The sequence below is a fragment of the Bos mutus genome, chromosome 1 (assembly GCF_027580195.1).
Source record: "Bos mutus isolate GX-2022 chromosome 1, NWIPB_WYAK_1.1, whole genome shotgun sequence".
NCBI lineage: Eukaryota > Metazoa > Chordata > Mammalia > Artiodactyla > Bovidae > Bos > Bos mutus.
In genome coordinates, this window is record NC_091617.1 from 121,995,019 (window position 1) to 122,022,911 (window position 27,893).

Sequence of the window (27,893 nt, forward strand, 5' to 3'; positions counted from 1 at the left end):
ATCTTTATTCCGTGTTAAAAATTTTTGGCAACAGCTATGTCTTCCTATTCTTTGTTGTTCACAGATATGATATATTTATCTGCAGTCTGTTTCACTTTATCTTAAGTTTTTCATATTATCTCTATTATATTGTTTTGTTATATAAATTTTGGCTCAATTATAGGCCTTTGGACTGCAAGGCGATCCAACAAGTCCATCCTAAAGGAGATCAGTCCTGGGTGTTCATTGGTAGGACTGAGGTTGAAGCTGAAACTCCAATACTTTGGCCACCTGATGTGAAGAGCTAACTCATTTGAAAAGACCCTGATTCTGGGAAAGATTGAGGGCAGGAGAAGAAGGGGATGACAGAGGATGAGATGGTTGGATGGCATCACCAACTCGATGGACATGGGTTTGGGTGGACTCTGGGATTTGGTGATGGACAGGGAGGCCTGGTGTGCTGCGGTTCATGGGGTCACAAAGAGTCAGACACGACTGAGTGACTGAACTGAACTAAAATATTGAATTTATGAAAAATTCTAAACTTTCCTGTAGTTTGAAATATTTGGAGTCTTTTTATTTTTTTCCTGTGGCTTACCTGGTGAAGAATCCGCCTGCAATGCAGGATACCTGGGTTCAATTCCTGGGTTGGGAAGATCCCCTGGAGAAGGAAAAGGCTACCCACTCCAGTATTCTGGCCTGGAGAATTCCATGGGCTGTATAGCCCATGGGGTCACCAAGAGTCAGACACGCCTGAGCAACTTTCACTTTCACTAGATTAAAAATGTTCATCTCATTTTATGAATGTTCTTTTACTATGCCTTTCTCTCTTGACTTGTTTATGATATCTTTGTGTAGGTGTCCTATGATATCTTTAATTTACTTACATCTGATATGAGTAACTCAATGACTTTTAATCAATTTCATGTATAATGTGGGTGAAACTATTGTGTTCCTTTTAACAGCAAAGGAATCTTGTTTTATCACTTTTATTTATGAACTCCATATTTTATGTTCTATTTATCTTTCTCCATCTTTCAGAAAGTGTGGTTGAATAAGGAGATATTTGAAAAGCTATCTCAGACTACATTCTGGTCAGTTTCAGCTATAAAACAGAATTTTTTTCTTGCACTCTGTGAAATCCTTTAGAATGTTTTAGGGAATACCTGAGAGCTTAGGAATATATGACAAATTCTGAATAATATTCTTTGATATCAATAAGACCCAAATGCTCAAATGATCAGGCTTCGCAAGTGGTTCAGGGGTAAAGAAAGTGCCTGCCAATGCAGGATATGCAGGAGACGTGGGTTCAGTCCCTGGCTTGGGAATATTGCCTGGAGAAGGAAATGGCAACTCAGGCCAGTATTAGTGCCTGGGAAATTCCAAGGACAGAGAAGCCTGGTGGGCTAAGGTCCATGGGATCGCAGAGTCAGACATGACTGAACGACTGAGCATGCAGGCATGTACATACTTAAATGATCATTTTCAATTACTCTGATTCTCAGTCTTATCCATTTTTAATACAGCTTGCAAAGAAAAAGAAAAAAGAAGAAGAAGAATCAGACAAATGTGTAATAATATCTTCATTGCTATTAGCATTAGTAGCAATGCTATTGCCCTGGGGCAATACATTTTCCTCTGGGGCTTTGTCTCTGTGTATCTCCTCTTCTGGAGGCTATTCCAGGGGGTTTATTACCTTATTACCTTTAATTTTCTTTGAGCCCCTCTTTGGTTGGAGGGGGGAGGCAAGAATACTGGAGTGGGTTTCCATTCTGAACTACCTTTAAATTTCTTTGAGCCCCTCTTTTGGGTGGGGTAGGGGAGGCAAGAATACTAGAGTGGGTTGCCATTCCTTTCTCCAAGAGAACTTCCTGACCCAGGGTTTGAACCTGGGTCTCCCGCATTGTAGGCAGACGCTTTACCATCTGAGCCACCAGGGAAATCAGCATCTGCCTGCAATACCTGCAATGTGGGGGACCTGGGTTTGATCCTTGGGTCAGGAAGATCCCCTGGAGAAGGAAATGGCAACCCACTCCAGTATTCTTGCCTGGAGAATCCCATGAATGGAGGAGCCTGGTGGGCTACAGTCCACGGGGTTGCAAAGAGTCAGACACGACTGAGTGAACAACTTAACTTACCTTTAATTTTGTCTTTTCTTCTGCTAAAATCTGGCTAAGTTTATAGTTAGTTTTGAGTAATTTTTTTAATTCTACCCTTATTTTACAGATTCAATTTCCCTTAAAGTATAAAAATCTGTAAGGCCTGTCTGAGACAGGATAGACCAAGAGTAGACTAGTGTAGACAAGTAAAACTGTAACAACCAGCAAGCCTAACCCCACAATCTAATTCTATCAGTTTTCTGAAGGTGATAAAATTTCTGAAGGTTACACAATGCCTCCATTTACTTTTCATCTTACTCCAAAGCACATACTTGGAAGTTTTAGATGGTTCTTTCCAAAAGTATAAGCAACAATCAGAAGTAAACACAAATGACACTAGGTAAAAAAGAAACAAACAAAAAAAAGGAAATAAATTTTAAAAAGATAAAAAATAAAGGTAAAAAAATGGAGAGATGACCAGAAAAGGAAAGGTGATGTCTAGGCAGTAGAGTAAGAAGAAAAACCAGGAATTCCCTGTCAGTCCAGTGGTTAAGAGTTCACCTTCCCAATGAAGGGGTTGTGGGTTCAATCCCTGGTCAGGGAACTAAGATTCCACATGTCAATGGGGGAAAAAAGCAAAAATCAACCCCCAAAATGTAAACAAGAAGCAATATTATAACAAATCCAATCAAGGCTTAAAAAAAAAAAAAAAAAAAAGTGTTTTTTTTTTTTTTAAAAAGCAAAATTGGAACTGACAGAATTCATGAAGGAAATAAAAAAGAAGCTTTCAGCAAAATTAAAGGATATGTTAATTACAGTATTGGGACTTCCTGGGTGGCTCAAGGGTAAAAAATCTGCCTGCGATGCAGAAGACACAGGAAATGCCACGTATTTGATCCATGGGTTGGGAAGATCCCCTGGAGGAGGGCACGGTGACCCACTCCAGTATTCTTGCCTTGGAGAATCCCATAGACAGAGGAGCCTGACAGGCTACAGTCCCATAGGGTTGCAGAGTCGGACATGACTGAAGCAACTGAGCACACACATTCAGTATTATAGCAAATAACCTGTGGGAAGATCACAATACTGTACTTAAGGAAGAGACATAAGACAACTACCACCCAAATGAAAAGGAAACAGAAACAAATAAATAAAAGATATTAGGGAGAAAATGATAAGCTAAGAAAATCTATCAAATACTTATTTGGAGTGCCTAAAGAAGAAAACTAAGACAATGGGTCTAAACATGTATTTTGCCATGCAATTCAAACAAAACTTTACTCAGAATATAAAAAAAAACAAAACTTGAAATTATATATATTTAGTTGGCAGAGATGTACCAGGGAAAATTAGAGTAGTGACAAATAAGATCAATAATGCATAAATTTATGAACAATTAAGTATTAAAACCAAAAACATCATTTATGTATTCTCAGTTTCACCACTTACTGAGGGATCAAGGACCATGTATTTGATTAATGCAAATCTGAGATTTCTCATCTGTATAATGGAATTAATAATACCTACCTAATTGATAACAGCAGTACACAAAAAATGTGATAATTGCGATCTTAAAAATAATTATTAATCAGCATATGAAATAGCTAACTTCGATTCTTTGGTAACATTTACATGTGTGTACAAGCACATATCATGTATGTTCAGTTGTTCATGAAAGCTGTGAGAAACTAAAACATTCGCATTAAAAACTAAACTGCATTACACTTTCACTTGCTAGCACACTTTTACAACTTTCTAAGAATAATAGAAGGAAGGTGATTCTATTATTATTAAATAATTAATTAATATTATTAAATATTATTGAAAATAATAACTCAAAGAGTTCTATGTGCTGACTTTTAAGTGTTTTCCATGTGATCATTTATTTAATTCTAAAAGTGAGATTCTATTATTATTATTCTTATTACTAATAGGGTAATCAAGAAGACGGGGAAGGCAATGGCACCCCACTCCGGTATTCTTGCCTGGAAAATCCCATGGACGGAGGAGCCTGGTGGTCTGCAGTCCATGGGGTCGCTAAGAGTCAAGATACAACTAAGCTACTTCACTTTCACTTTTCACTTTCATGCATTGGAGAAGGAAATGGCGACCCACTCCAGTGTTCTTGCCTGGAGAATCCCAGGGACGGGGGAGCCTGATGGGCTGCTGTCTATGGGGACGCACAGAGTTGGACATGACTGAAGTGACTTAGCAGCAATCAAGAAGAGGATGCTGAGGAATTTTGCCAAGGTCAAGCACCAAGTAAGTGACAAATTAGTTTTTGACAACATAAACAGACAATACAAAGCAATCATCCTTAAGGACTATGTTCTGCTGTAAGAGGAGGAAAACTTGTGGATCTAATGGGTTTGAGCAGCAGGTATATTTTTAGGAAGTAGAGGCTGATCACTTCAAGTACCTAAGGCAAGTTACATCAAAATTATGCAGAGTTTGTCAAAAAATTTACGTCAGGAAATGAATATCTGTAAGAATTCTGTGTTTATTTATTCTTCCTCCAGACTAAGACTGATTCACAGAAAATGGCATAAGAGAAAGAAGACTTACCTAAAAATAGCTAAGTACTAGTTTAGACACTCTTATTGCTGGTTAACATAGGAGGTGTGTTTCTTTGACATTATTTTATATCCTTCTCATACTTTAGTTTTTTTTTTTTTAATTTATGTAATGGAAAAGAGCTATCTCTTACAAAAATGTTTCTTTCTAAATCTTATAACTTAAACATATGAGTTACACTCACAGTAATAAAATAAGCATTGCCATTCTAATAAAACACATATATAAAATGCATATTTTGGCAAATGGGTTGGTTTAAGAATGCAATCTGTGTGGACCACAATAAAATGTGGAAAATTCTGAAAGAGATGGGAATTCCAGACCACCTGACCTGGCCTGCCTCTTGAGAAACCTGTATGCAGGTCAAGAAGCAACAGTTAGAACTGGACATGGAACAATTGCAGAGTAAATCATGAGAAATGCTGGGCTGGAAGAAGCACAAGCTGGAGATTGCGCACAAGATTGCTGGGAGAAATATCAATAACCTCAGATACGCAGATGACACCACCCTTATGGCAGAAAGTGAATAAGAACTAAAGAGTCTCTTGATGAAAGTGAAAGAGGAGAGTGAAAAAGTTGGCTTAAAGCTCAACGTTCAGAAAACTAAGATCATGGCATCCAGTTCCATCACTTCATGGGATGGGGAAACTGGAAACAGTAGCTGACTTTATTTTTCTGAGCTCCAAAATCACTGCAGATGGTGACCGCAGCCATGAAATTAAATACACTCACTCCTTGGAAGGAAAGTTATGACCAACCTAGACAGCATATTCAAAAGCAGAGACATTACTTTGCCAACAAAGGTCCGTCTAGTCAAGGCTATGTATGGTATTTCCAGTGGTCATGTATGGATATGAGAGTTGGACTACAAAGAAAGCTGAGAGCTGAAGAATTGATTCTTTTGAACTGTGGTATTGGAGAAGACTCTTGAGAGTCCCTTGGACTGCAAGGAGATCCAACCAGTCCATCCTAAAGGAGATCAGTCCTGGGTGTTCATTGGAAGGACTAATGTTGAAGCTGAAACTCCAATATATTGGTCACCTGATACGAAGAGCTGACTCATTTGAAAAGACCCTGATGCTGGGAAAGATTGAGGCCAGGAAGGAGAAGGGGGTGACAGAGGATGAGATGGTTGGATGGCATCACCGACTCAGTGGACATGAGTTTGGGTGGACTCCGGGAGTTGGTGATGGACAGGCAGGCCTGGCGTGCTGCGGTTCATGGGGTCACAAAGAGTCGGACACAACTAAGCAGCTGAACTGAACTGAACTGAAGAATGTGATGGCTAATATTAAAAAAAAGCAAATCAGTTGTTACTTGATCATATTCTCACAATGCTTTGTAGCTTTTCCTTTACTCAGTATTGGAATTTCTCTGAGCCATGGGATATAAATCTTCTTTTTCAGCACACCTTCCTCAGATGATTTGCTGAATATCTATATAATTAGCTGTATAACAAAAACTTCAAAATATAGTCTCTCTTGTAAACTGAAGGCTTGACCATGCAGAAAATTACTGCCTGTCCCAAAAGCATCCCCCAAGGCTAGGACACTTCTCATATCAGAGAAGTTAATGCAGAAGCCAAGCCAGTTATTTTCAGAGATAATATAATGTTTGAATTTTGATACTAAAAGTTTGAAAAGGCAAAAATAAAATACTGGAGTGAGGTTGAGATGGTTGAAATAGGAAGCAACTATCATCCCTAAGGGAGTTTATAATTAGGTCATGTTCAGGTTAGGGTAATAACAAGGAAAATAAAAATTAATTAAAAGATGCTTTCTGCTGCCGATACTGCTGCTAAGTTACTTCAGTCATGTCCGACTCTGTGTGACCCCATGGATGGCAACACACCAGGCTTCCCTGTCCCTGGGATTCTCCAGGTAAGAACACTGGAGTGGCTTGCCATTTCCTTGTCCAATGCATGAAAGTGAAAATTGAAAGGGAAGTCGATCAATCATGTCCGACTCTTTGTGACCCCATGGACTGCAGCCTACCAGGCTCCTCCATCCGTGGGATTTTCCAGGCAAGAGTACTGGAGTGGGGTGCCATTGAAAAGATGCTTAGAAAGCAGAATTAATTGTGCTTGGCATTTTATTGAATAAAGGCAAAAAAGAAAGACAGGATGCAGTAAATGATGTTTAGGTTTTGGCTTAAGAAACTACTGCATAGATCACTGAAAGAACAGGTTTTGTATTTACTTCTTTGTGTAAAGGGTTTTAGATTTTCAGCTTTGCATGCCCTCATTCCAAGTTCCACTCCTGCCATGTTAAATTTCACATGGACTCTCGATAAGTCATTGAAATCAACATATCACCTGCATAAATAAATTGTGGGTCTGATATTCAGCAAAGTTGCTCCTGTGCTTACAAGATAGTAAGGATTATTTGGGGGTCCACAAAATAGGCTCTTTGGTTCTCCAATGTTGACATAAGTTGAGAGTGTAAAGCCTTGAGCTATTTGTTGTTTTTTCTTCATTAGTCCCAAAATGAAGTTAAAAACAAACATCTCTCCTCCAGGCTCTGGATCCTAAATAATTATCAAAAGAAATTTTTTTTCTCTGCACTATTTAATTTTTAATAAACATTTATGTTTCTTCAATTCAATTAATTAGCATTGGTATTTTAAAGAGCTATGTAAAATACATGCAAATGTAAAGGAAAATCTTAAACACAGTGCCACAAAAGTCAGCAGCCTATTCAAATAGACATAAGATTATGGGATGGTTTAATTTAGAAACATTCTGTACTGTTTCTATTCCCAAGAAAGACTTTCAGGATATAATACATTCTTTCTTGTTATCAAAATGATAGCCGTTTCTCTTGTTTTTTAAGTTTTACATTTCTCTTTAATTATATTGATATTTTTTCAGTTTTCTTAAATAATCTTCAGAAGCACTTAGAGAAAAATCTGTTATCTTTGAATATCTACATATCTATCTGTATTTTTTTTCTCATCTTTGTCATTATGTATACTTTAGCTGGAGTGCACAAGTCTGTTACTTTTAAAAATAATGCAATAAACTAAGATTAGAGATATAGAATTTTAAAAGATGGTATTAAAATTGGATAGACATCTATCATGATGGTGAAAGTAGAATTTCAGCAGTAAATGTAATCTTCATCTGTAAAGAACCTCTGATCACTGTGAGTGGATAGAAAGGATTCTTAAGAGAAATGAAAAAGAGAATTCTTACAGAAGAGAGATGATTGATCTGAAGTATTACTTTAATTATGTGGCACATTTTTCCAGTAGATCTCAGCTTTTAGACTTCCATTTCTACACTTACTGATTTACTTAATTAAACATAATGACATGGTTTTCTGTAGGTTTTAGGTACTATTACCAAATTATATAAAAGAGGAAATCGAGGCATACAAGGTTGTATAACTTAACCAAGCTCAAGTCATTTCAGTGACAGGGTGTGGAACTTTAAGTCTATTATTCCAAGTTCCTTTTATAAACCTAGAAGACTAGTAGATTTTTATTTTTTAGCAAATTAAAAAAAATAATTTGGATGACTTGAATTTTATGAAGCTTAAAACAAAATAATAGAGAGTAACTTACTAATTATAATAAGTAGAACATATAGCAATACTTATTGAAATGCATAAAGAAAATGAGAAATTTTAAAATAAACCATTAATTGTATCTTATTCAAGGCACCATGTTCTTCATATTCAAGGTGAATATAAAAGAATAAGTCAAAAAAAAACATTTTATATAAACCTTCTGTTATTATTTAACTCATATTAATGTTTTAAATTAATTATGTGCTTCATATTAGCCAAAATTTGTCTTCCATAGTTACCCTAGAGGATTCAATACAAGAAAGCTCAAAAAAGTAAGTTTTGGGCATACAGTGTGGTTTCTGCTCCAGTGAAGTAATTCTCAAACATGCATCAGAATGAGTTGGAAGTCTTAACAGAATACTAGGGCCCACTCTAAGGCTTTTAATATGTTTAATATGTTTTTAATATGTTAGGTCTGGGTGCCCAGGTGGCACTAGTGGTGAAGAACCCATCTACCAGTGCAGGAAATGTAAGAGACGCAGGTTTGATCCCTGGGTCAGAAAGAACCCCTGGAGGAGGGCATGGCAACCCACTCCAGTATTCTTGCCTGGAGAATCCCACAGACAGAAGAGCCTGGCAGGCTATAGTCCATAGGGTTTCACAGGGTGGGGCCAGAAATTTGCATTTCTAACAAGTTTCCACATGAGGCTAATGTTAAGTGCTATAATTTGAATATTATTGTATATTTATATTCATTTTCTCCTTTTAAAACTTTTATGTTTTATTTTTAATTGGAAGATAATTGCTTTACAATGTTGTGTTAGTTTTTGCTGTGCAACAACATGAATCAGCTATATACATACAAATATCCTTCTCTTGAGCCTCCCTTCTGACCTCCCTGCACCCCGCCCCCTCCCACTCCACCCCTGTAGGTCATCACAGAGCACTGAGTTGAGCTCCCTGTACTATAAAGAACCTTACCACTAGCTATCTATGAATACTACTGTGATAAACTTCAATAAAGTTCACCCCAACCCCCGACTGCTATAATACCCACTAATCCACTCAGCCTAATTGAAAATAGAAGATTAAACCAAGCAGAACAAGGCACTTTCATCATATGATGGAGAATTTCACCTCTATTGTCAGGCAGAGATAACACTGGAGGTTTAATTGTATATTTTGGAAATATTTATCTTTTCTAATATGGATCTAGAATAGACTCTGCTATCATAGAATCCTCTTTTATTCTTTTGAAGTGTATGGGTATAGGATATATGTGTATGGGAAAGAGAAAGATCTGAAACCACTGGCATGATTAACCAAGAGTATAGGAAAGGAATATTTAATTCCTACACTGGCAAAAAGACAGTGAATGAGTATTCACATGCCTGAAATCACCCTGGAATATTTAGCAGAATACATCCATGGCTGCCTTTTAATCCTGTTTAGTCTGGGCACATCAAAAAAATCCTCATTATGAGAACAACTGGGAGCCAATGCCAAGCTCATACTCTGCTCTGCAAGTCATGAACTCTATTTCAGCTGTTTTCAACCAGTAGAGGAGAACAGTTTACCAGTTTTTGTAAGCAAGAACCTTATATCACAGTGGCAGCACTGAATCACCACCTTATTCTCATACGTGGAAACCTGTCTTCTTTTTATAGACTGATTACCCAGATGGGGAGGCAAAGGGACCTTAAGGCTAAGCCAAGCTCTGTCTAAAAAAAAAGTTTTCCTAATAAGATGGAGTTGATCTCTGTGGAAATGTGAACAAGGAAGATTCTGGGTCTAGACCCTTAGAGCTCTAGATGGAAGAGAAATGCTGGGAACTTGGATATATCTAGGTGATGAAGACATTTAAGAGTTTGATATCTATTGACATTCTTTTCTGTACTTTATGAAGTCATGCATTGTTAGAGTGAATTAATATTATGCTATCCTAACAAAAGTTAAGTTTATGTTTTAAAATTGATTTTTTTTGTGTGTACCTCAACCCCCAAATTGTAACCCAGATCTTCATCTCCTGCTCTTACAAAATAATAGCTATTTATTCTGACACTGAAGGAAAACTGATTAGGTTGGTTTCACTAAGAGAAAGTACACAACTTGTTTGCCTCTTGAAGGTGTTTTTCAAGGGAAATACTAGCTTTACTCAATTTTGCATTATATGTTGACTTCAAGCTAAATTCTTATTTACAAGTTTTCAATGAAACTCCACTCTGTTTAGGGTACTATTTACATCAATTGCAATTTGCCTTGTTATATGGAATTTGTCAATGAGTTTTGTTATAGGAAACTTCAATGTAAGTTTTTTTTTCCCCCTTCACATAGAGAAGAAAAAACAAATAAACTTCCTGGTTTCTAAATATAATTTTTTAAAAGTAAATTTTAAAATAGGGAATCCAATGACCTACTTAAAGTTCCAATATTTATTTTAGGAGGGAGTATTGTGTACAAATAGAAAGCATGGGCTTTTTGAATTTAGATTGATTCAGATATGATATTTGATTCTTTAGTTCTGTGAAACTGAATAACTTTTCTATGAAGAGTTTTAGCATCCGTTTATAATTTTTGCCCAAATGTATTCTTTCAGTGATAAAGTTTGAAATGACCATTTTTTTTCTAAACAGGTTATTACCATGCATTCTCTTATAAAGAAATCTTAGATTTTATCCTACTAAATGTCCAAAATAGTTGAAATTAGAATACTGCCCTTATTGTTTGCATCAAAATTACTGAATGAAGTTTATACCTATTTTGTTGTCTTTAAAAAAATGTTTGCTTGTAGCCAATGAAAGTGTGCATTTGGATTGTTTCCAATTTTAAATAATGAATGTGCAGAATGGTGCATATATAATTTCTTACTTTTGAAAGGGAATTTTCAGAGTTGAATCTCAGGAGTTTGACAGGTAAAGCGTAAAAATATAATGTTAAAAATAAATAAAATCTTCCTTTATTTTCACTCTCTTGGATTAATTTTAGGAAAATAAATTATCTTCTGGAAGTTAAGTTTTGTTGCTATTATCTGCATTCATCCAATATCAGGACTTTAGCACACTCTGTTTTTGCATAGTTCTTGTTTTACTTTCTGTTGTAATTTGGTCTTCTCATGCCGATTATTTATTTTTTCACTTCCATGTAAATAAAGATGTATAGTATATGCTTTCTTAGATGATGCTATTGGTATGCACTCTGGATGATTTTTCTTTTTATATTTATCTATATGTTTTTTTGAAGAGATTTTGCTACTAAACTGGAAATTGTCCTCATTTTAAATATCAATATTTGTAAACACCACTTTGAATTTAAATTCTGCACTTGATATATTGTCTAAAACTTGTATGTCAATACATCTGTGTACACTGATTCAATTCTGTTTTCCTTTTGTCACCAATCTTTCATATAGCTCTATTTCCTTGACCCAATGTTGGAGACAATTACTTCAAAATTCAAAATAATAATGTGAATTCAATTTTCTTTCAAATATACTTTCAACTGACCCATTTTGCTAGCTTTGATCTAAGTGAGTTTTATCATAAAATCATAGTTAGACCTTCCTGGCCTATAAATCATATATGTTAGTTTACTGGTTCAGTGAATATATTTTTTTGTGCAGTATCCTCTTAGACAATATTTCAAGTTCTGCTGTTTATAATATTGCTTTTGGACAGTGAATAACAAATAATGTACTTGGGATTTAGGAATGGTAAACATACTTGCTTTTTTATAAGTTAATTAGAAAAGATAAGAAAGATCGTGGGATTCATCAGATTACTTTCTCTTCATTAATACTACCTGTAATAACATTTTGAAAGTCAGGAGAGAGAAGAAGAAAAGAAAATATTATTAAACAATATAGAAAATTATGACAGACATTTGAAAAAATGCAAAGCTTTTGTAGAATTCAGTGTTACAAAGAAATGCAATGCAAAAACTACTGAGAAACTCTTAAAAAAGATGAAGGTAAAGAAGATGGATGAAAGACACACAGTATAAATGTAAACATGTTAATCTCCATATAGTCAAAGCTATGGTTTTTCCAGTAGTCATGTATGGATATGAGAGTTGAACCATAAAGAAGTCCGAGCACCAAAGAATTGATGCTTTTTAACTTTGGTGCTGGAGAAGACTCTTGAGAGTCCCTTGGACAGCAAGGAGATCAAACCAGTCAATCTTAAAGGAAATGAGTCCTGACTATTCACTGGAAGGACTGATGCTGAAGTTGAAGCTCCAATATTTTGACTACCTGATGCAGAGCCAATTCATTGGGAAAGACCCTGATGTTGGGAAAGACTGAAGACAGGAGGAGGAGGAGGGGGCAGCAGAGAATAAGATGATGTCATCATGAGCATGAGTTTGAGCAGACTCCAGTTATAATGAAGGACAGGGAAACCTGGCGTACTGCTTCTGCAAACACAACTGAGCAACTGAACAACAGTACTAACATATTTAGACAGTTATGCTTTATCTTACTTTTAGATACAATTTAAGTAAATATTGATAGCTGTTTGATTGATACTGAATTTTAATAATTATAAGAAGTTCACCAATTTTTTCTTTTAACTCAGTATGGTAAATAGATAACCAACATTCCCATACAGTTTATCTTATAATTTAACATAAAATTGTTACAATTTAAATCAGAAGACGAGGTAGAGGGCTTGAAGTCTTGTTCTAGCAAGTGACTAATAATTATAGCATCATATGACTCACTTAACAGCTTTGCCAAATGATTTATTTTTGTTAAGGTTTTCTGAGAAGATATTTTTATAGTTACTTGTAAAATATTCTAGCTACCAATCTTGTGCAGTATGAATCAGAAGCAGAAATTTGTGTCATGCATGAAACACGATGTTGTTAGTCATATATTATTAGACGATTGCCATTTAATATATTTCCAGCATATACACATTGTAAATCACTGAAGAGAAGATGTGAAGTATATAGATATGATTATACTATAATAAGTTGGTTTATAAACATGTAAAGAGAAAGGTTTCAGGCTATTTCTAATGGTGAGTAAACAGATGGATGATTCACTCTGAGGAAAAATATTTATAGGTGAATTTTTACTCAAATGCTAAAATCTGTGTCATGATGTTTATCCTGAATAGCACGAATTGAACTTTTGCAATATTTAAAAACTTCTTAAAGTTTCGGCTCAAGGACATTAGCTGATATTCTACCTGGACACTGATGATTTAATATCCTCCTTGACATCTCAGTAGCGTTTTACATTGATGTACACTTAATTTTCTTTGATATCTTCAGATTCTTGCTTTCTATTACATCAGTGTCTCGATTTTTTCACTACTACTCTGTTAACTCATTTTCAAATTATTTACCTCTAGTTAGTCAACAGATGTCAAAGTAGCTTAGAATGCAGTCCTGAGCCTGCTTGTTTTAAAAGAGATTTATTGCCTGGTGGGAGGCAATTGAAATCAGGGCATGAATAAAAATTTTTCTAAGAACCAGTGACTCAAAAATTGATCTCCAGCTGTTAAGGACTGAATGTTTGTGTCCCTCCAAATTCTCATGTTGAGGGCTTAACCCAAATGTGGCTACATTTGGAAATATACTTTCCCTTAAGAAAATACTTAATTAAAGTCATACGAGTGGGGTCCTGAACCGATAACATTGATGGCCTTTTAAGAAGAGACGTAAGAAAACTCGCTCTCTTTCTCTCTCTGAGAACACATTGAGGAAAGGCCATGTGAGAATGAATGGAGACAGCAGTAACCTGCAAGCCAAAAAGAGTTCATGCCAGAAATTGGATCAGGAGAACCATTGATCTTGGACTGCTAGCCTCCAGAACTGCCAGAAAATAAAGTTCTGTTATTTAAGATGCAAAAACCATGTTATTTTGTTTTGGTAGCCAGAACAGACTGATACAACAGCCATGGCCTCTCTTCTGAATATTTATACATTTGTGCCTTTGCTGTCCAAACTGTCATCTTCCCACCATAGGCCCCAGCATGCATGGTGTGTGTGCATGTGTGCTTACGCATGAGCGCACACATACACACACAAGGAGAATGTGCGCATCCATGCGGAGACTCCACTGCTTCCATTAGAGTTGTTGCTCAGTCATGTCTGAATCTGCGACCCCATGTGCCGTAGCCGACCAGGATCCTCAGTCCATGGAATTCTCTAGGCAAGAAGACTGGAGTGGGTAGCCATTCTCTTCTACAAGGGACCTTCCTGACCCAGGGATTAAACCCAAGTCTCCCACACTGCGGGCAGATTCTTTACCATCTGAGCCACTTCCCTTCAGTGTCTCAGTTATATGATAGACTGACACAGACTAGTGATTCACAGTCTGTGTTTCTTTATTATCAGATCCTAGGCAAATTTGTAATTTATGCCCCTGCATTTGCACTTTTACTCAGATGTAATACTTGAGGCCACCTTACGGGTTGGATTTCTATGATATAGCCCCTAGAAGTTAGGTGGGTCAACCTGCATAACTTGCCTACAATTTTCTAGTTATGGCAAACAGATAATGCTGTTATGTTAGAAAATACATACGTGCTGAATTCACTCTTTGAAAAGAGGGAATATTAAGAGGGTACATATATATTTTTTTCATATTTCAATATTGTCTTCTTTTTAAGCAAAACATTAAAATTATTTTTTTAAATTTTAATTGGAGGCCAATTACTTTACAATATTGTATTGGTTTTTGCCATACATCAACATGAATCCACCGCGGGTGAACACGTGTTCCCCATCCTGAACCCCCCTCCCACTTCCTCCCCATACCATCCCTCTGGGTCATCCAGTGCACCAGTCCCAAACATCCTGTATCCTGCATCAAACCTGGACTGGTGATTCATTTCTTATATGATGTTATACATGTTTCAATGCCATTCTTTCAAATCATAACCCCCCCCCCCACAGAGTCCAAAAGACTGTTCTATACGTCTGTGTCTCTTTTGCTCTCTCACATACAGGGTTATCATTACCATCTTTCTAAATTCCATATATATACGTTAATTCTGATTATATCAACACAGTAATTCACCACATATAGTACAGCCATAAAATAAATCATTAGAAATATATATGTTACAGTTATTTAATATGTTTGCTTTCTCCTATGATACAATCTCATATTAGAGTGGTAAAAATCTGAAAACTATATTCTACAAATCATAAGTAAATTAATGTAGTTTTATTATTCTGTTTATTTGAGCAGCATGGCTAAATAGAATTACCACACATTTTTTTCATTTATTTACTAAATCCAGTGCTATAATGGCCTTTGGGTATCTAAAATTAGAAACCATTGACTGGAATCTAGTATATTTACATTTCTACAAATATAGTCTTAAGGATCTTTTGAACTCTTCCAAGTCTGATTCTCACAAAATGAAGGAATGCACTATATTAACTGTAAGAACATTCTTAATCTGAGAGATTTAAAAGCATATTGCCGCCACAGGTGTACAAGTGCTCCCCATCCTGAACCCCCACCCCATCTCCCTCCCAGTACCATCCTTCTGGGTCAACCAATACAATATAGAAAAGTAATTAAACTCTAATTAAAATAAATGAATTTATATTAAAAAATAAAAGTTACCTTGTAGACCAAATAAATAAATAAAAGTATATTGCCCACTATTCTTAACTTTTTCTATACCTTTCTAAGTCATATTAACTTAATGTTTGGTTACTTGTAGTATTACATATCATGTCTCACTTTATTTTTGTTTTTTGCCTCCTTTTATTTATTTGTTTACTTATCTAGCTTCTTTTCTCTCTGATTTTTTTCTGAACTTCATAAAAGCATTTTTTCTTGGTGGAATATATCTTTATCATTTATGCTTCTATCTTTAAAGCAGGCATGAAGAAGCATTAATACTTCTATTAAATTATCATTAATTTTATTTTTTCACTCATGGATGTCTCAGTTTATATAAATACTTTTGGTGATTTTAAAATATGTCATCAAAGAGTTTTGTATTTCTCTCATTGAAATATGGAATCTCTGGCTCCTTTCCTGAATCTGGGTGGGCTTGTGACTGTTTGACCAATGCAGTCATGCTATGTGACTGGAGAGGAAAAGTCATAAAAGTCCATGCATCTCTGTCTTGTCCATTGGAATATTCACTCTTGGACGCTGAGCCTCCATGTAAGGAATCTGACCATCCTAATGCTGCCATGTCAGTTCAGTTCAGTTCAGTTCAGTCACTCAGTCATGTCCAACTCTTTGCAATTCTATGAATTGCAGCAAGCCAGGCCTCCCTGTCCATCACCAACTCCCGGAGTCCACCCAGACTCACGTCCATCGAGTCAGTGATGCCATCCAGCCATCTCATCCTCTATCATCCCCTTCTCCTCCTGCTTCCAATCCCTCCCAGCATCAGAGTCTTTTCCAGTGAGTCAACTCTTCCCATGAGGTGGCCAAAGTACTGGACTTTCAGCTTTAGCATCATTCCTTCCAAAGAAATCCCAGGGCTGATCTCCTTCAGAATGGACTGGTTGGATCTCCTTGCAGTCCAGGGGACTCTCAAGAGTCTTCTCCAACACCACAGTTCAAAAGCATCAATTCTTCGGCGCTCAGCCTTCTTCACAGTCCAACTCTCACATCCATACATGACCACAGGAAAAACCATAGCCTTGACTCGACGAACCTTTGTTGGCAAAGTAATGTCTCTGCTTTTGAATATGCTGTCTAGGTTGGTCATAACTTTCCTTCCAAGGAGTAAGCGTCTTTTAATTTCATGGCTGCAGTCACCATCTGCAATGATTTTGGAGCCCCCAAAAATAAAGTCTGACACTGTTTCCACTGTTTCCCCATCTATTTCCCATGAAGTGATGGGACCGGATGCCATGATCTTCGAGAGGTCAAGTATAAGCACTTCTGCTAAGAGTCCCACTGAACCCATCCTGTAGTTATAACAAGCCAAGTGTCTGGCACTGAAATAAAGAAACTATTTTGGAAATGTTTCCTCTAGTTATTGCTGTTCTGATGTCTAGCTGTTCAAGGCACCCAGTTGAGTCATCTGAGCTGAGGTCCCAGATATGAAGCAGAGAAGATCCATACTCATTGTGCCCTAAATTTCTGAACTCACAGAATCTGTAAGCAAAATAAAATAGTCATTTTATGCTCCTTTGTTATGGATGGTTTGTTTTATACTGATAGATATTCAGAAATCTTTGCAGGATCAGTGATATCATTAACAAAAGATAAATGTATTCTTCTCCTGAAAAGTAATTTAAATATCTTTAAATATATAGTCCAATCAAATAAAATAATTTTAAATGTATACAGGTGTATTAGAAGGAAATAAAACCATGCCACAGTACAGAGTTTCAGTATTTAAAGCCATCAACCTTGTAATAATTGAGTAAAATCAGTCTTTTTGAGAAAAGTTCAGTTAAAGATGCATACTTTTGGTTATAAATGTGTTTACAATTAATTATTTCTTCTTATAACCAATAAGAGTTCAGCATGTTTATTAACTGTAATGATTATCATTTTTATAATCTGGAAAATTGCAAAGTTCTCTATTTCAGAAAATACCTACTCAATTTGATGTGAAAATTTGGAAGCCACTCTACTAACATCATAAAATATTATCTCAGAAATTTATACTATGAAATGTCTGACAAAAAAATAGATCCAAGAAATGGAATCATAAATGTGTTTGAAATCCTATGTTCTCCTGAAAAGAGAATGCCAAGAAACACAATTTTAAAACTTTGGATATTTTATGATTAAAATTATGTAGAAAATATTGCTAAAACATTTCATAGTTAAGCACTTTGACATTGTTCCCTATAGTTCAAAATAATTCCCTGAAATTGAGTATAAGAAATTAATAAATGATTCACAATGGCTTAGATAATTTTAAGCCTTGTAAATTGGTTAGATTAATTCTACGAATTGTCACCAGCAATATAGTTGAATTAATTGCTCGCAAAACTCTTATAAGTCTTAAGAATTAGAAAGTTTTTCTTTTGCCACATTAAAATATGAAGAAATGAATTAAGGATTATTTCATTTTCATCTGCTAATTAATTAAATGGATGCCAGTCATAAGCTAGGCACAGGTCTAAGAGCAGACTCATGGAAAATAATCAAATAGAAAAAAACTACCATTATATAATTAATATTCTATTGGAGAAAATTTAAAAAATATATAAAAGGATAATAATACAATCAAGCATTTTATAGGAAAAATAGAAAAGTATAAATGTTGGTGGTAGAAGTACATAGGATTTAATATTGAATGACAAGGCTAGGCAGGCTTTTAAAGCATTTGAGCAAAGACTAGAATTAACTGTGGGCATATTTTAATAACACTCCAGATTAAGCCAAAAGACAGGGAACAGTAGTGAGGAGGGCAGTGTACAATAGTAGAATGAGTAAATCTTCCCATAAGTAATAAGGAATCAAGAAAAAAAGATGAGGAAAAGAATGGGAACCAAAGGAAATGCCATAGCTGTTTAAGGTACTGTAAGCCACTGTAAGAATTATGGCTTGTATTTTCAGGGAAATAAATAGGATGCCCTTTACAGAAAAGCCATAATCTGATACACTGATAGAGCTCCCTCTGGCTGTTGGTTTGATTTTAGTGGAATTAATTATTAATTCCTCTGATTTTAATGAGGTTCACATATTTGGTACATGTTCCATGGGAAATTGCATTGATATAACGATAGTCTTTATATAATAGTAGTCTCCAAAATTTACCAAGCCAGTGACTTAAGAAGTGACAAAAGAAAAAAAGCTCATGTACCAAATTATAATATGGAAGCCATACAGTTAATTAAATCAGTTTAAAACCCACTATGATAAGGAGGTGAAAATAGCTGAAGTAGTTTACCATGTTTAGGACAAGGTACAAGCATGTAAGAAGGTCCCAATACCTGAAATAGGGAGTTCTCAGGTCTTATCTCTCTCTCTCTCTTTGCTGCATCAGCCTTCCCCTGCTGAAGGTGTGGTTTTGAGGATGACAACTGAGATTTGATCAAGAGAGCTCAGTGAACAGGCGGTGCCTGAAACCAACATACACTTGTCATGTTGGGTCAACATAGCAACAAATGTGCCTGGCCAATAGCTGTGGCTCACCAGGGGTCTTAGGAACAGCTATGGACTTTAGCTGCATTTCTTAGTGGAGTACCCAAGGGACCAAAATGACTGTCTCCATAGGATGGCCAATTTATCACTTCATAAATACTGAATACTTTGTCTATAGCAAATGTGTCATGAATACTTATGGAGAAGGCAATGGCAACCCACTCCAAATGTTTGGGGCTTCTGGTCCTTCCATTCCATTTTTATTCTTTGTTCAGCAAAGACATTCCCTACTTAATTTATATTTGCTTAACATGTCCCGGAGATTACCAACATTTGCTCCTTGGAAGGAAAGCCATGACAACCTAGATAGTGTATTATAAAGCAAAGACACATAACTTTGCTGACAAAGGTCCATATAATCAAAGTTATGGTTTTTTCAATAGTTTTGTACAGATGTGTGAGTTGGACCATAAAGAGGGCTGAATTCTGAAGAACTGATGCTTTCAAATTGTGGTGCTGGAGAATATTCTTGAGTCCCTTGGACAGAAAGGAGATTAAATCAGTCAATCCTAAAGGAAATCAAGCCTGAATAGTCACTGGAAGGACTGATGCTGAAGCTGAAACTCCAATATTTTGGCCACTTGATGCAGAGAGCTGACTCATTGGAAAAAACCCTAATGCCAGGAAAGATTGAAAGCAAAAGGAGAAGGGGGCAACAGAGGATGAGATGGTTGAATAGCATCACTGACTCAGTCGACTCAATTTATTTTAATTTATGTCTAATACCTTACAATTCTTAATTTACATTTCCCTACCTAAAATGTCTGGATGGTTACTAACTTATCTGCACTGATTCTGCCTACATTTTTTAAGTTACTGGATTACTCTTTACAGGGATTTTCCTATTTAATATGATATTTAACCACTGTTGTGAATAATTTTACAAACCAATCAATAGATAGATAGGTGTGTGTGTGATCAGTCTCTCAGTCGTGTTCAACTCTTTGTGAACCTATGGACTGTAGCCTACTGTTCCTCTGTCCATGGAGTTTTCCAGGCAAGAATACTGGAGTGGGCAGCCATTTCCTTCTCCAGGGGATCTTCTTTACCCAGGGACTGAGCCCAAATTTCTTTATGTCGCTTGCATTGGAAGGTGGATTCTTCACCATGAGCGCCACCTGGGAAGCTCAGATGGATAGAAAGGGATATACAGATATTAATACATATAAATAGATTAAACCACTAACTTCAACTTTTATGAAAATGTTCCACTTTACATCCGTATTTACATCATTCACAGAATTTTAAATTCTTTTTAAAACTAAGGAGTTTTTTGAAACTAGACACCAATCACCAGTATGTTAAACTTAGGACTAATGATATATGAAGAAGCCAAAATTAAATCAGCTCACTTTATCTTGGGGAATTGATTCTTGCCTATGGATCTTGAGTTATTGAGTCTTTTTCTACAAAGTTGCTGGCTTCTGGACTTAGAGCATGCTGGAAATCCAAAGCCAGCCGATTGATAGAGCTGTCTGCTGGCTGTTTACCGAAATGAGGTATAGTTTTTATAGCAGCTCTTCTGCAGTTTCTTCCACAAAACTGGATTCTGATCTGCACTCTCTATCAAGGGCCTTTATTTATGGGTAGGATAAAAGCAAAAACCAATTTTTTGGTAACAAATATGAATAGGCCTGGTTAGTTAATTATATCAACTCACATTATCATAATTGAGGAGAGTAAAATCCTCTCTGTGAGTATTTAGTCGATGGTTATCCTGAGAGCAGGAACATTATCATAAGGAGATGCTGACTGACTTCTGGGCATTTTGACTTGTGCCATAAAGAAAAGTTATAATCACTAAAAGTGGCAACAGCATTTATAGCTGGAAAAAATCAATTTGTTTACAGTGTGTGCCACTCTTTGAACATCAATCTAAAGGAATACACCTGCAACGCAGGAGACGTTTAATCCCTGGGTCGGGACGATCCCTGGAGGAGGAAATGGCAACCCACTCCAGTATTCTTGCCTGGAGAATCCCATGGACAGAGGAGCCTGGCGGGCTACAGTCCATGGGGGCAAAAAAGTGTCAGACACCACTTAGCAACTAAACAACAACAAGTGTCTATCTAACCTGGCAAGAACTCAGTTACTGTGAGTTCTATAACTCACTATTTATAGTGGTAACATTTACCTCTAAATAATTAACTTCAGGAGAATTATTTTTTTGTTCTGTTTTTGGTATTCCAGGGTTTTTGTTGTTGTTGTTACTGACAATTGATAACTGGGCAGCAAAAAAGCTGTGTAGAACTTATCAGAGTATAGAATACTCTTCTTTAGTAAAGTAAGGACACATCTTTTGTATGGTTCAGTGACTGCATGGAAAACTCTGAAGCTTTTTTATACATAAATAATATCTTTAAAATGTTATTGTTTAAGGTTTATGACCCAGGTTTAGAAAAAGGCTGTATCAATAAAGAGTTGCTAAACATACTATTATATCAGAACATAGACTGATACTGATGATATTTGAAGACAAGCTATTATTGAAGTATTAGCTATAAAATAATTTTAGGTATTTTTAAATAAATGAAAGATATCTGCAAAAAATAATTCGAGATCAGTGCCCAGCTACAATCATAGAATAATATCTCATGATATTAGTTTTTGATGTGATAGGAAATTCTCTTTTCCAAAGACAATTTATTTGTTTGTAAATAAATAGGTAAGTGAGCTATATTTCAAGGATGAGTTATTTTTCTGAAAATTGATAATTATTCTTCTTTTTTAAAACCTCTCTGAAAAAAATCTTCTCTCAATTACCACATCAATTTTGCCACTTGGGAACTTTCAAAGAGCAAATACATTTTCACTGAACTATTTGCTGCATTAAAAATCTGTTTTTAGAAACTGATCAGGTTAAAAAAGATAGTTGATAATAAAGAATAACTATTATTTAATTTAAGATTATTTAAAGTGTTCAAAATAATTAAGGATTTATACTGTAATTGGTTACTGATGATATTAATAGAAAGATGACACTTTTTACATATTTACATTTTTTTTCAGAAAGTGTAAAAGAATCACTGAATTTAAATCATTTACAGCAATGTTCAGAATTTTCAGGATATATCCTCTTAAAAGGCAGCAGTTGTTAATATTTCACATGGTTAAACAACATTTGCAGTCTCAACATATGTTGAGGTTCAGTTCAGTTCAGTTGCTCGTCGTGTCCCACTCTTTGTGACCCCATGAACTGCAACACGCCAGGCCTCCCTGTCCATTACAAACTCCCAGAGTCCACCCAAACCCATGTCCATTGAGTCAGTGATGCCATACAACCATCTCATCCCCTGTCATCCCCTTCTCCTTCTGCCCTCAATCTTTCCCAGCATCAGGGTCTTTTCAAATGAGTCAGCTCTGCATCAAGTGGCCAAAGTATTGGAGTTTCAGCTTCAACATCAGTCCTTCCAATGAACACCCAGGACTGATCTCTTTTAGAATGGACTGGTTGGATCTCCTTGCAGTTCAAGGGACTCTCAAGAGTCTTCTCCAACACCACAGTTCAAAAGCATCAATTCTTTGGTGCTCAGCTTTCTTCACAGTCCAACTATCACATCCATGTATGACGACTGGAAAAACCATAGCCTTGACTAAATGGACATTTGTTGACAAAGTGATGTCTCTGCTTTTTAATATGCTGTCTAGATTGGTCATAACTTTCCTTCCAAAGAGTAAGAGTCTTTTAATTTCATGGCTGAAATCATCATCTGCAGTGATTTTGGAGCCCTGAAAAATAAAGTCAACCACTGTTGCCACTGTTTCCCCATCTATTTCCCATGAAATGATGGGACCAGATGCCATGATCTTAGTTTTCTGAATGTTGAGCTTTAAGTCAACTTTTTCACTCTCCTCTTTCACTTTCATCAAGAAGTTCTTTGATGAACTTAGTTCATCATCTTTAGTTCTTCTTCATTTTCTGCCATAAGGATGGTGTCATCTGTATATCTGAGGTTATGGATATTTCTCCCCGCAGTCTTGATTCCAGCTTGTGCTTCATCCAACCCAGCGTTTCTCATGATGTACTCTGCATATAAGTTAAATAAGCAGGGGGACAATATAGTCTTGACATACTCCTTTTCCTATTTGGAACCAGTCTGTTGTTCCATGTCCAGTTCTAACTGTTGTTTCCTGACCTGCATATCTGTTTCTCAAGAGGCAGGTCAGGTGGTCTGGTATTCCCAACTTTTTCGGAATTTTTCACGGTTTATTGTGATCCACACAGTCAAAGGCTTTGGCATAGTGAATAAAGCAGAAATAGATGTTTTTCTGGAACTCTCTTGCTTTTTCCATGATCCAGCGGATGTTGGCAATCTGATCTCTGGTTCCTCTGCCTTTTCTAAAACCAGCTTGAACATCTGGAGGTTCACGGTTCACATATTGCTGAAGCCTGGCTTGGAGAATTTTGAGCATTCTTTGCTAGAGTGTATGATGAGTGCAATTGTGCGGTAGTTTGAGCATTCATTGGCATTACCTTTTTGGGGGATTAGAATGAAAACTGACCTTTTCGAGTCCTGTGGCCACTGCTGTGTTTTCCAAAATTGCTGACATATTGAGTACAGCACTTTCATAGCATCATCTTTTATGATTTGAAATAGCTCAACTGAAATTCCATCACCTCCTCTAGCTTTGTTCATGGTGATGCTTCTCAAGGCCCACTTGTCTTCAGATTCCAGGATGTCTGGCTCTATGTTAGTGATCACACCATCGGAGTCTTAATTTACATGTCATGTAAAACCAGCATATTTAATTTAGAAAATTTAACTTAGAAAATATACGAATCTGAACACAAAAATTATCAAGCCAATCTAATTTGTCCAAATATTCATGTCAAATGGGAATACTAGTTAACTTTTTCCTTATCCAATATAAAAGTTTGTTAAAGTCTCTAAATTGTATTAAAAGTCTAAGCTTTATGAGAGTATTTTTTTTCCCTTTGAAAAGATCCAGTTTTGTGTCTCTTTAATTAGTTCGTGATTTTCACAACTTTTGCTTTTCTTTGTGTTTTCTTTCTTTTTTCACTTTTGTTTTAGTTAGCTGCTTTTATGAAAAAGAGCTTTTTTTTTTTTTTTTTTTTTTTTGCCTTATTGAGATATAATTGAAAAAATCAATCAATCAATATATAAGAAATATTTAAAGTCAACATATTCATCCCCTCACATAAGGTTGTTTATGTATTGTAAGAACTTAATATTTACACACTTAACAAATTTAAAGAATATAATACAGTATAGTAACTATAGTCACTGTACTGTACATACACTAGGTGTCTTGAATGTATCTGTCTTGCACCAGTAAAATCTTGTCTTTGGTCAACATTTCCCCTTCCCCCAACCCTTGGCAACCATAATTCTCCTTTCTGCTTCTATGAATTTGATTATTTGAGATTGCTTATGAGAGTAGCCAGATAGTATTTGTCTTATAGTGCCCTGCTTTTTTCACTTGGCATAATGCCCTTAAGATTTATGTACATTGTAACACATGGCAGAATTTTAAGAAATGGGCTTCCTAAAATGTCAGTGCATTTAAACCCTTAGAAGTTGTTTGCCCTTTCTTACTTTTTTAAAATTTAGTTTATTTTAAATCAATTCTCCTTAGTTTCTATAGATCAAGTCAGTAAAAATTTAATTAATCTATTTATTATTATTTTATGCAGGCCATTAAATCTTTATTTCATTTATTTTAGTTAAGAAATAAGGAGAATGATTTTTTCCAAATTCAAATAAAAGTAATTTTTTTGTCCAACCAAACTTCAAGTTTGCCACATGAGATTACCCCAGGAGCTAAGAAAAAGAGTTATTGGATTTCAACAGTCATTGACATGCATGTTTTAAGCAGGAGAGTTTAATTGGCTCCAGTAGTTAAGTTCATCTAGGCATATCTGCACAGACTCATTTTTTTTTTCTTACTCCAGTTAAGTTAACATTTTTTTCTTGCTAGAAAATTGTGGATTTTGTCTTTATAAATCTGCTCAGACATTGTTATAGCTTTAAGAACACAAAATACATTTGGGCTTCAAGGAAAATATTAATTAAATAAGTTTTAGATGCCAGCAGAATGACTCAGTAAATTTTTCATGTATTCTGTTAATTTATCAGTTTCTCTTGGCTTCTGAATACATTCTTTGAAATATTTTTCAAAAATCTCACTGTGAAGGAGACAGAAGGATTTGAGTTTGATCCTACTTGGGGAAGGATCCCTGGTGAACTCAGCAGGTGATCATGTCAAAATATGTGGAAGGTTGTTCTAGGAAAAGGTGGGAACGAGAGATAGAATAAACCTTGTTGAACTAAAACTCAGACACAATTTAGCTTGGTAGCTAATTGGATTAAGGCAGACAGCCCCAAGTCTAGCTGCCTAACAAAGACCAATAATCCATGCTATTGGAAAAAATAAAAAGAAAAAGAAAACTTCTGGAAACTGTACAATTTTTCACTCAACAATTGGTGCTCCTTTTCTTTACATGATGGAATAGTTATTATCAGATTTCATTCCCTTGATAAACACCTGTAAATATGGACAGGATATATAAAGCAGCTATTTGGGGATTTAACAGTTAAAAAACAACAACAAACACAGGCTGTGATTATTGAGAGAAAAATATGGAGATAAGTCTCATTTTCACCAGTTTTACCCTGGAGACTCTTTCTTGACTGCACACAGAAAAGTGGAGTCCAGGTATGTCTAACAGTGGTGACTGTGGAGGGAAAAGTGATTTCAGTTCAGGGCTGCTGAGGTTCCTAGGAGAAGAGTAGTACAGAGAAAAAGTCCTAACTTATCTGTATCATTTTTCCTTTTGTCTCCAGTGGCTTTCTAAAATCACACACAAGGCAGCTCTTGGAGGCTTGGTAGAGAACACTTGTGCTCATACATGTTGTGATATGCTGGAGATCTGAGATGACCAAAGAGGAAAGACCATAGTAAATACCAGGCATTCATATGAGACCACATAAAGCCTATGCTCTGAGATTTAGGGCCAAACCTTCAGAAAAAGAGCTAAACCTTAAAAATAAGTGGAAAGCTGAAATATATCTAGCCTAAGTTGCTTCAGTCATGTCCCACTCTTTGCAACCCTATGAAATGAGGCACACCAGGCTCCTCTGTCCATGGGATTCTCCAGGCAAGAATACTGGAGTGGGTGGCCATGCACTCTTCTAGGGTATCTTCCAGTCCCATGGATTGAACCCAAGTCTCTTATGTCTCTTGCATATCTATCCTAATAATGCCTAAAACCAAACTATGACAAGAATAAGATTATTCATTTGAAGTTTAACTGATTGCTATGGAAAAACACTCAATGTACATTACAGCATACATTGGCAAAGTATGACCTGTGGGGAAACCTCCTTTTTTGGCAATTAACTTTTATAGGAACACAGTCACACCCATGAGTTTAAATATTTTTGTGGCTACTCAGACCCTACAAGAGCAAAGTTAAATAGTTGTGACATAGTATGGTCCCTCAGCTTAAAACACTTAACTAGCTCGTTAAGAAAAGTTGCTAACCTCTGGTTTAGAGGAAGATAATATAATTCACAGTCTATACAACAGAATTATAAAATTAAAAAAAAATTAACCAGGCTCAGTCTGAAAATTTGATGGATAAATAAGAGAAAAAAAAAATGGTAACTATTTGCCAGCATAGAGATGATCCAGACTTTGAAATTAACAGACAAGAATTTCAGTGGCTCAGTGGTAAAGAATTTGGCTGCGATGCAAGAGACTTTCAGGAGACATGAGTTCAATCCCTGGGTTGGGAAGATGTCCTGGAGAAGGAAATGGCAACCCATTCTGGTATTCTTGCCCAGAGAATCCCATGGACAGAGGAGCCTGGTAGACTACAGTCCCTGGGATCTCAAAAGAGTCAGACATGATTTTGGGACTGTTGTTGATGAGAATTTCAAAGTAACTGTAATTACTGTATTAATACATAAAAAAAAGACAAACTGGATATAAAAAAGAGAGTAACTCAGAACCAAATAGACATTATAGAATAAAAGAATAAAATATTTCATATTTCATTAAGAAATCAATTCAGTTCAGTCACTCAGTCATGACTGACTCTGTGACCCTTATGGACTGCTGCATGCTAGGCTTCCCTGTCCATCACCAACTAGGAGGAGAGTAGTACAGAGAAAAAGTCCTAAATTATCTGTATTATTTTTCCTTTTTGTCTCCACTGGCTTTATGTACTCACACACAAGGCAGCTCAAACTCATGTTTATCGAGTTGATGATGCCATCCAACCATCTCATCCTCTGTCACCCGCTTCTGCCTTCAATCTTTCCCAGCATCAGGATCTTTTCTAATGAGTCAGTTCTTCACATCAGGTGGACAAAGTCTTGGAGCTTCAGCTTCAGCATCAGTCTTTCTAATGAATATTCAGGATTGCTTTCCTTTAGTATAGACTGGTTTGAGCTCCTCTAGTCCAAGGGACTCTCGAGAGTCTTCTCCAGCATCACACTTCAGAAGCATCAGTTCTTTGGCATTCAGCCTTCTTTACTTATGTTACTTACTTTAGAAGAGAAAAAATCAAACCAAATTAAAAGAAGCAATACAAACATCACATCTTCCTGCTTTACTGCAAAATGTATAGGAGTTTCTCACATTCACCTCTTTAAAAAAAAAATTCTTAGAGAA